The sequence below is a fragment of the Chrysochloris asiatica genome, unplaced genomic scaffold, assembly GCF_000296735.1.
Source record: "Chrysochloris asiatica unplaced genomic scaffold, ChrAsi1.0 scaffold00006, whole genome shotgun sequence".
Taxonomy (NCBI): Eukaryota; Metazoa; Chordata; class Mammalia; order Afrosoricida; family Chrysochloridae; genus Chrysochloris; species Chrysochloris asiatica.
In genome coordinates, this window is record NW_006408524.1 from 25,825,080 (window position 1) to 25,836,581 (window position 11,502).

The window sequence follows — 11,502 nt, forward strand, 5'->3', positions numbered from 1 at the left end:
CATGGGACAGGGGGAGGAGGACTGTGGCATTAAACGGTGCTATCCAGGTGCAGGAAGACGGCCTTGTCTAGGCAGTCCACACTGCCCCACAGTCTCTCTTATGAAACTTTTCTTCAGACCATGGAAGAGTTTTCAAATGAAGTCTGAAGTCAGGTTGGCAACAGTTTTGCTCTGCTATCCATCAAAGGATCAGGAATGGGGGGTGGTTGTGGGGGCAGAAGGACAAAGCTTGTTTAAGCAGCTGTGAAAATCATGGCATAACTTGGTAAATGAAAAATCCACTCAGACCCACAAGAAGCACAAATGTGGGGAATTAAACAACTTTGTAAATAAAGGGATCATTACTCTCGATGCATTAATACACACTTAAGACCTATTGAAAACTTCCCATTTCAAGATAAATGAAGAACATTAACTGCTCATTTCCCAAGCTGAATGGACTATTTTCACAGCCCAGTGCTGGGGGTCAGAGGGCCAGGTTAGCCAGGGCTAGGTCAGGTGGCATGTTGGTGGGTGCACGTTAGAGCCCTAGATGGGGGTGATGGCTCCATTTCTGCTATCAGGAAGATTGTAACCACAGCCCCGTTTTTTTCACTAGAGGGATGTTCTCAGTGCACACCTGCTGAAGTTGGGAGGAAAGTTCTACGCCAGTGCATTTGCCTCCTTCAAGTTTCATCATCATTTACCAAATAAGCATAATTGCTCCGTGTTTTAGAGGTGCTGGGAACAGAGGCACTGCTGGTAATTGCTTAATGGTTGGAAGAAATGAGGTGTGAGCCACATCGGTGTGAAAAAAAGCAATAGCCACAAGTTTATTAACATTGAAAATTAAAATAAGCTTGGCCCCAGCCAGGCAGTCCTTGCTGAAATGAATCCCATTATCCCTCTAATAACTGCATGGGGCTCAATTTGATGCCACCCAGGGGGTAGAGAGGCCTCAATGCAGGTCACCTCTCTTGCCAGCTTCGGGAGCTGAAGCATCTCCGGTTCACTGGTAAGTATCACAGAGGAAATACAAACATCCGATCTCCCTTGCAGTCCTCCAACTCCTCTTTAATCGGCCAGTGTCTGAGTCACCGTGGGAGGGGAGGTGGGAAGGATAAATTGTCTATCTCACCTGCATGTCTTAGTAGATGCTGAACACTTCCCAAGGTGTATTAGACAATCTGCGCCTGAATTTCTCAGGTTCTGCTGACAAACGTCAAGAGTCCTGCCCGGGCATGGCTACCAGGTTTGCTTCTTCTTCAAATTTTGCTAGATGCCCCATGTCAGAGGAATGCTACCCTGGACCTCAACGACATCCTGTGTATGCAGGAGACAAGCCTCTTCTAGAAAAAGAATGATCAGAAAACATCCACTGTTCTGAGTATGCTGTGGCCTCGAGTATAATGCAAATGCAGAGAAAGCTGAGGCAGGCAGGGGGAAACTTTAGAGAACAAGGAGTCTATGCAAAGGAAAAGCAGAGGGACGCTGGTGAACAGACTCAGAATAGGGAGGAGACTACCCTGGCAGAGGGCAGGGTTTCAGTTCAGAACAAATAACTTGGATGAATAGAAACAATGGCACCGAAAAAGAAAACCAAAAAGCAAAGGTAGATTTGGATTTAATTCTAAATTTAAAGGGAATCCTTGTAGGTTTCAAGGAGCCCTGAAAGGGTCATGGTGGTGGTTGTGTATCACTGAGTTGGTTCCCACTCATGTGACCCTGTACAGGGTTTCCAAGGCTTGTTTGTTTGTTTTTTTCTTTCCCATCTTCAAGGGAGCAGAAAGCCTCATCTTTCTCCTAGGGAGCAGCTGGTGGACTTGAACCACAGACTCTGTGGTTCACAGTCTAGTGCTTATCAGATGAAGCCACTGGACTCTCACAGGGACTCTGAATAGGGTTTCCAAGCTGTAAATCTTTTTAAGAGCAGAAAGCCTCATCTTTCTCCCAAGCTGACTGGACTATTTTCACAGCCCAGTGCTGGGGGTCGGAGGACCAGGGCTGGGTCAGGTGGCATGATGGTGGATGCACGTCAGAGATGGAGGTGATCTCTCCGTTTCTACTATTGGGAAGGTTGTAACCACAGCCCCATTTTTTCACTCGAGGGATGTGCTCAGTGTATACCTGCTGACTTTGTGGTTAGCAGTCCAACTAACCTATAGCCCAGGACGCTACCAGGGTTCCTTGTTGTTGTTATGTGCCATGGAGTCGGTTCCGACTAATAGTGACCCTGTTCAGGGTTTCCGAGGCTATAAATCTTGACGGGAGCTGAAAGCCTCATCTTTCTCCCGCAGAACAGCTGGTAGTTTCAAACAGTTGACCTTGCGGTTCGCAGCCCGAATCGTAAGCGCTACGCTACCAGTGCCCCTTACCAGGGCTCCGTACAGCCTGGGAAACTCTAAGCAGGGTCGCTGTATGAGTAGAACTCAACAAGCGGCACACCACCACCATTGTAGGTTTCAGAAGCCTTGGGAGTGTTGTGGGTTAAGCATTGGGCTGCCAATCTCAAGATAGGCAGTTTGACTCCACCCATTGCTCCTCCGGAATATGTTACTGTAAAGATTTAGAGTCTCAGAACCCTATGGGGTGGTTCTACTCTGCCCTATGGCGTTGCTGTGAGTTGGAATCCACTCCAGGGCAGTAGGTTTTTATTGTAGGCTTCAGGAAAGAGGAGTCACATAATTAAAGAATTTAAATCACTTCACATTGAATTTGCTTTACATTTAAAAACATTTGAATTTTAAACTTTCCTTCACTTTACATTTCTAGAATTTCATTCATTTTACATTCACAACCAGTTACTTCAAATGGGCCTTTAAGTGCTTCCGGAAAATCTTAATGTATTTCCTTGGTCCATTCACTCTCTTCCTTTCACTAGGACTGTTTTGCATTTTTTTCTCTCTCCTCCAACCTTCAGTACCTCTGCCTATTCCTGCTAGCCTTACTTCCTGTTATGATTCCTGCCACCAGGGACTATGAACTCTGCATCTCTCCTGTTTCTGAAAAGGGACCTCCACACTCCTTCCTGAGAATCCCTGAGTGGTGCAAATATCATGCTTAACCGCTAACCAAAAGGTTGGAAGTTCAAGTCTACCTAGAGACACTTTGTCAATCTACTTTTGAGAAAATCAACCACAGAAAACCGTACGGAGCACCATTCTACTCTGACACACATGGGGTCGCCATGGGCCGAGTTAACTTAGGCTATCTGGGCCAACTCTCCACGTGGGCACTAAATCCTCTCTTCATACCTACTCAAGGATGCTGTTCCATAAATTCTTCCCTCTCTCTTCATGAAAGATAAAATTTCCCTCTTGATTATATCATTCTATAGTCCTGTCTCCCATCTTAAAAAAATATCCTTTCACTTCCTGTTTTGACGGCTACAGAGCAGAGGCAGGTAGGAGAGGCTCCGTAGGGGAGGGGCTGAAAACCCAGAGAAGCTTCTCTCACAGAACAGCACAAGAGCTCTGAATCTAGCATAAGGGTCAGGGCGTTAGTTTCCCAAAAGCACCAGTGGAAAAATCAAGGTATAAAGGGAAAACATATATATATATACTTTCTTGATCTCCATCTCTCTGCTCCCTGTGTGGTATGATTCTTTAAAACAAGCTGTCTGTCTTCCAGTTCTCTGGAACCAACTCCAAGTCAGGCTTTAATTCCACTATTACAACAAAATCACTCTTGTCGGTCACCCCTATATTGTTACATATAATAAGATATACTCTCCAGTCTCATTTTATGTGATATATATATATATATTTAACTGTTTATTGTGCATTGAGTGCAGATTGGCAGAGCATATCATCAGTTTTGCATTCAACGAATCATACACTTGATTTCATCTCAATGATTCAAATCATTGTAACAACAGTTATCCTACATCCTCCCTGTGTTCTTATTTCCATCCCATTCCAAGTTGGGAATTCCTTGCCAACTCTTCTGAATTGAGTCTTTAGGTAAATGTTGCTCTTTTGATTTTAAATGGTTGACCATTCCATGGTGAGCATGTTGTTGTTGTTGTTGTTATGTGCTGTGGAGTTGGTTCCAAATCAGCCACCCTGTACAGGATTTCCGAGGCTGTAAATCTTTAAGGGAGCAGAAAGCCTCATCTTTCTCCTGAGGACCAGCTGGTAGTTTCAAACTGCTGACCATGAGATTAGCTGCCCGATTCATAACCAAGTATTGCTATCTACCTATCTATATACCTATCTACTGCTTGGTTGGAAATTGAGCCACAAGGGTGAGTTCTGTTCCAGACCTGAAGGGCGGAGGAGGCCCATACTCTCAGGTTCCTCCAAGATCTTTTTAACCAGTAATCCTGGTCTTTTTTATACTTTTGAGTTTTATTCCACATTTTCTCCCACTCTATCTGTGACCTAGTAATGTGACTCTTTTCAGATCTCTTGGTAGTGGTAATAGGCACCATCTAGTTCTTCTGGTCTCCGAGTCATGGAGTCTGGCTTTCACATGTTTCATTAGTACATCTTCAGTTTTCATCACTCTTCTTTCTTCTGTATCTGTCCATAGCACACTGTTGTTGTGCAGTTGTGTGTATAACAGTATTTATCGCTACCCTTTTAACCCTTGCATTCCTTCCTGTGTCTGCCTGTCTTCATCATTCTTCTGCCAACTTCCCACTTGTTGAACATTTCCTTCCCTGTCACTCAAGTTAACACGTGTCTACCGATGCAATGTCGCTTAACAACAACAATCCTCTAGCCGGTAAATGACTCTCCCTTCCCTCCTACCCCTGGTAACTATCAAAGAATGCTTCTTATAGCCAAAAACAGTTTTTGGAGTTTTTTAAATAGTGGTCTCATACAATATTTGTCCTTTTGTGATTGCCTAAATTTACCGAGCATGATGTCCTCCAGGTTCATCCATGCTATGAGGTGTTTCACAGATTCGTCGTTATTTTTCAATGTTACTTAGTGTTCCATTGCGTGTGTGTACCAAAGTTAACTCATCCATTCTTCCATGGGCAGCGTCTTTTTGTTATTGTGAACAGTGCTGTGACAAACATGGATGTGCATCTATCTACTCATCTCATGGTTTTTATTTATTGGGGTTATAGAGTCCAAGTAGAGGGATTGCTGGGTCAGATGGTTTTGTTATTTCCAACTTTTTGGAACTCTCCATTCTCATTTTAGGTGAACTCTCAGAAACTTTCTTAATTTAGCTTCCACGCACTGCTCCTTCTCAGTCTCCAGTTGGTTCCTTTCCATTATTTCAATGGCTACAAATTATAGCATCCTTGGACTTCTTCTCTATCTAAACCATATTCCTGGTTGATCTCATCTAGTCTTCTGGTTGTAAATACCTCAGATTGCAAAGTGATTTCTATTTCAATGTTTAATGGTGGTGGTTGTGTGGTGTGGAGTTGATTCCAACTCCTAGAGACCCTGTATAGGGTTTCCGAGGCTGTTCATCTTTACGGGTCTCTCATCTGTTAGAATTGAGTTGCTGCCCTTATGGTTAACAGTCCAGTTCATAATCCACCACACCACCAGACATCCTATTTGAATGTCTAATGTTGTTGTTGTTAAGTGCTGTAGAGTCAGTTCTGACCCATAGAGACCCAGTAAAGGGTTTCCAACGAGTGGCTCATAAGCTTTAACTGCCAATCTTGTGATTCAAACAACTTTGCAGTCGAGCACATTAACCCACAGTGCCACACCAAGACTCCTGAATGTCTAATAGATATCTCAAATTTAATTCTTGGATTTCAAAAAATAAACTCAATTCCTGGGTCCTCATGCTCCCCACCCCACATACATACACATGCATCAAAATCTGTTTCTCCATCTGTATGAAAGTTCAGATTTCTATTGAAGATTGTTGGTGTTGTAGTTGTTACATGCTATCGAGTCGATTCCGACTCAAAGTGACCCGGTATAAGGTTTCCAAGGATTGCCCACATGATCCCATGGCTTGCTCCTTAAGTTCCTTCTGATTCGGCTCAGTCACCCTTTGTGTGACACTCTCCCTGACCACTCAGTGACCATCACTCCATCTGGTGGTTTGATTTGATTTTCTCCATTTGCTTTATCACCATCTGTCCAAGTACACATTCTACTTGTTCATTTATTCATTGTCTCTCCACTAGACTATAAGCTCCATTTGGGCAGGGACTTTGTTTTTGCTCACTCCCCTGTCAGTGCCCATTATGTAGTCCCCAAAGACCAAACCTGTTACTGTCAAGTCAATTTCAACTCACGGGGACCCTATATATTACAGAGCTGAGCTGCTCCGCAGAGGTTTCAAACTACATGATCCTGACAGAAACAGATCACCAGAACTTTCTTCTGTGGTGTTGCCAGGTGGGTTCAAACAACCATCTTTAGGTTAGTAGTGCCACCCAGAGACTCAATACAGATTTGTGAAATGAACAATATTTATTTGAATCCATTTCTGAAACACCTGCCACTTACAAAGGAAAACAAAACCCATCTTCCCAGTTATTCATTGTCAGATGGTGCTACATCTAAAGCCTAGATAATTCCCATGATGCCTCACAACTGACTTTGATCACATGATGTTGCCAGCTTACCCCTTTACACCATCCCGCATCCTCCAGGATTACCAAGATGAGTTTTTGTCTGCCCTCTGTTCTCTTGCCTAGGAAATGAGTTTTCTGTTGCCAGCTGCTGTCTGGGTTCCTCACTCCAAACAAAAGTAAATGATCAGAACCAATGGTTACCTTCCATCAATCAAGCTGAGGCAGCAGAAGCTGAGATGTCAAAGTCTTGGCTCTTCCATTTAATTACTGTGTTATCTTGACCAATACTTTACCCTTGCACAACACTTTTCACAAATATGTTGTTTTTAAATGCCGTCGAGTCGGTTCCGACCCATAGCGACCCTGTACAGGGTTTCCGAGGCTATAAATCTTTACGGGAGCAGAACGCTGCCTCCTCTTTCTCCCGCGGAGCCACTGGTAGTTTCAAACTATTGGCCTTAAGGTTCGCAGTCCAATTCGTAACCACTACACTACCAATATAGAATGGGAAAAATACGGTTAGTAGTCAGAGTGATTGTAAGGATTACATGTAATGGCAGCGTAATGGTTATGAGTTGGGCTGCTAACTTCAAGGTCAGCAGTTCAAAACTACCAGCTGTTCCATGGGAGAAAGATGAGGCTTTCTGGGCCCATAAAGATTTACAGCCTCAGAAACCCTATACAGGGTCACTATGAGTCGGAACTGACTCCATGGCACACCACCACCACTTGTTTATTAAATGTTGCTTTCTTTTACAACCAGAAGGTGACTCTAAAATCACTGTGAAATCACAATTTATACCTGGGTACTCAACTGTGGTCTTCCAGAGATACCTAGTTAGAGTTCAACAATGATGGAGACCGGGTTCTCTGCACCTGTGTGGGTTATTCACTCCTCGTCTCCAGATAAGCCCACAGAGAGGCAGGCTGCCCTTGGCACCTCTCTTGCATTTATGGTAGTCCTTCTCTGTCCTACAAGGGTGGTGAACTGGATTCAGAAAAATGGCAGGTCGTTACAAATATATTGCTTGTTGTAAAACAAAGGAATGTCCTTCTTGGAAAGTGAACTGACTTACTTTGGGAATAACTTTACAGGATAGCCATAGGCTATTGCAGCTGCAGAATGTGCACTTTATGCTCTGGTATAATACTTTAAATGGACGTGTGGCGCTTCTAAGTTGGATACATATTGATGTTGGCATTCATCCTCTAGCTGGGACGCTGTCTGACAGTAACTCTCCATTACTCAGTTCTCTATTGATTTGGGTTCATCTGTAAAAGTTCAGGCTTAGAGGATCCTCAGGCCAGGTCGTCACTAAGGACAGTGGCATGGAGAGTTGGTCATTAGCCAATGGATTCCAGTAATTATGTAATGAATTACAGATAGTCTCCCCCAGGGGCTTCCTGGAATGTTTAATTCAGAAGGATATCTGTGAACTTTCCAGGACACATTTGGGGGAAAGGGGCAGAAGAAGGAGGATATTCTAGTGGGAGGACTTTGCCCAGAAACCACTGTCTCATACTGTCCATCTATACTTCCCCACCTCAACACACTCTTATAAACTCATGCAATTCATACAGCTTCTCTTTTCAGTTTAAAACCATCCCCTTCTGCCTTTAAGGTTGTTGCTGTTGAGGGCCGTAGTGTCGGTTCAAACCCATAACTACCCTGTATAGAATTTCCGAGGAGCATCTGAACCGCCAACCTTGTGGTTCAAATCAATTTTGCAGTTCAGTGCATTAACCCACAGCGCCACATCAGAACTCCTGCCTTTAAGGTAAAAACCACTAAAAAATAAAAATAAAAAATTGAGTCACGAACTGGCTGTATGAGCTTGGGGAAGTCACTATCTGTACTTGATAGAACATTTAAAGTTCTGAAACCAGGGTTTTGACACAGGTCATGAACTTTGTCCAGAGTTAAGAACTGACAGGCTATATCTACACCCCCAACCAGCCCCAAAGCACAAGTTGGTCTGGCTGGGTATTTCTACTTCTCAAGTCATTATAAAGGTAAGAGGAAGATAGTGAATAACACTGACAGATAGTACACTCCCCAAGACATATCTTTCACTGTGGTTGTTCCTACTGTTTACGAGTCTACAATTTGGCAGAGTTGAGTTCAACATGAGCTACACGTCCTTTTATGGAGAAATAGTTTTCCTTATGTTTGTTCCTACACCAAACTTATCAAAGTGAATGACTGCCAAAAGCCATGTCATTCTGATGATGAACGAGTCTGGGAATGAGGAAGAAGCCTCTAGGTCCTTCAGAAGACAAAACATCTCTCTTGCTTTCAATGGTACTCTCCTTTGTACTCTGCCACAACAAATATTCATGGCATTTTCTTCCAAATCAGACAAGACTAATTAAACTCCTAAGATGTTCTTGCCACAGGGAACTGAATTCTTGAAGTTCATTGATTGCCACCTATGGCTTTTATCATCCTATTAGGGATGTGCCTTTAAAGAGGACCATAACATATCTAAGTCAATTAGCTTCATCTCCCTCTTCTTTGACAAGGTTTGGGTGGGACTGCTAACATTTGCTAATACTTCCATTGCTGAACAACCTTCCTTCTTTCTGATTAAAAGAGTCTTTCTTGAGATTTTCTAATAAAATGTTCAAAACACATTATATTTTAATCATGTGCACTTGGGATGTATTTCAACTCCACAAAACACTTCAGGTCCCTCCACCTTGATCCATTTTGAAAGTTTAAATTTCAGACGGTGATGACAGCCCCCTGTTTATAGAGTACTTGGAGACATCTGCTGGAACCCCCAAGTACTTACAACAACTACTATTGCCCATTTTTTCCAGTGTTCTCAGCATCTGGGTATCTTGGAAGGAACTAAAGGATCTCTTTTCTATTCAATTGAGTTGAGAATGAAAACCAGCGATGTCTTTGCCAGTGATTGATGCAAAGATGATGATCTTGCTGGAGCGGCACAGCCTTCTCTCTCCTTCTTCCTTCAGCTTTCTATGCCAGTAATTGACCAATGCCCATGACAAATTGTAGGTAAATCCCAGGCTGAGAGCTCAAAATGCACTTTGGATATTTCTCTTCCTGGCAGGTCCTTGTGGAAAGAGGTGAAGGATTGCTGGCAATGAGGATGTCTCCACTCAAACCCACCTGGTGGAGGGCAGATAGGGGCATAGGGTGATTTTTACCTTAAGCAGACCAGATCTTCAGATAAACAAAGGGAACCATGGTTTTGAGTTTGATCAGTTTCTTAATCCTATATAAGCACACACATCACTCATGGCTATTCTTACCCTAAACTGGAATCCTCCCGGAAGAAGTCAATTTATGGAAGCAGCTGTTTCTACTCTTACATGTTTTGTTTAAGCAAAATAAATTGTACAGCTAACAAGATTGATAGCAATAATATTAGGTCTTTAATAACCAAAATAAATATTATGTTTGAAAGGTAAGTTGGGAGAAGTATATGGTAACAACAGAGGTCCTTGGTAGATGATATTGGTATCACGCTGTGCTCTACCTTTTACCTACAAAGTATGGGTTTGGGGGTCAGTCTCACCTGTGCTCAAATCCAAGTCCTTCTATCGTGGGATTCTGGATATATTTGGGCTATTTGTTAAATCATTAGATAGGCAAGTAGTGCTAATCCTATAAGTTTGATGGGAAATGAAATCAGAGTGCATGATCAAGAGCCTGGCAAAGCACTTGGCACATTTTATTGTTCTTGCTGGTACTTGGTATTGAGTCAGCTCCCGTTCATAGTACCCCTTATGTAGAAAAGAAGGAAATATTTCCCACTCCTGTGTCATCTTAATCATTGGTGGTGTGTTGGACTCCATTATCGCTGCCTTTTTGTCAATCCATCACATTGAGGGCTTTTCTTCTTTTCGCTGACCCTCTAGTTTGCAACTCTGATGTCCTTTTCAAGCAACTGATCTTTCCTGATGAGGAGTCCAAGGCCAGTGAGCCAAAGTCTCACTATCCTCAGCTTCTAAGGAGCATTCTCGGTTTTGGTCTTTCTTCTAAGACTGATTTGTTTGTTCTTTTGGCAGTCCATAACATAGTCAATGTTCTTTGCCAAAGTCGCAGTTCTAATACATCGGTTCTTTTGTCGTTTTCATTGTCTAAGCTTGGCATATAGTTGCTGTTGTTAAGTGCTGTTGAGTTCGTTCCTACTCATGGTGACCCAGTACAGGGTTTCTGAAGAGTGGCTGGTGAGCTTGAACCACCGACACTGTGGTTCAAACTGACCTTGCAATCCAGAGCATTAACCCACAGCAGCATACCATGGTAGGAACTCAATAGTAGGTGATTCTAGCTCTCTTTCTTCCACACAAAAACAAGCAGATCCTAGCAATATCTTTAGAAATATTTCCTACCTTAAACCCAGTGCCTTTAAATCAGGACTGGGGAACATCTGGTCTGAGGAGCTTATAATCATCCCCCAATCATTTGGTCTGGCCCTGCCAAGGCAACCGCTGTTCCAGTCACCACATAAGGGTTGAGTTCATTAAATGTTTGATCAACTATGTTGTTGTTGTTGTTGTTAGGTACCATTGAGTTGGTACCGAGCCATAGCAAGCTTATGCACAGCAGAACGAATCACTGCCCAATCCTGGGCCAACCTCACTACTGTTGCCACGCTTGAGTCCATCAATGTTGCCACTTGGCCAATCCATCTCATTGGGGGTCTTCCTCTTTTTCTCTGACCCTCCACCTTACCAAACATGATATCCTTCTTCAGTGACTGGTCCCTCCTGATAATATGTCCAAAGTATGAGAGACAAAGTTTGGCCATCTTGGCCTCAATAGCAGGCTAATTTTTAAAATGATAATTTCATATGTCCTACAAATGATGTTATAAATATCCAAATGGCCCTTGGCAGAAAAAAAAGATTCCCCACCCCTGCTTTAAATGCTATAGCAAATCCACACCTTGACAAATGACTTATAAATAGGTTTCTTTTGTGCTGTGATTTGTGTATACCCTAAACTCAGATGGACAGGCAAGCATCTAGAAAACCTAAAAGAA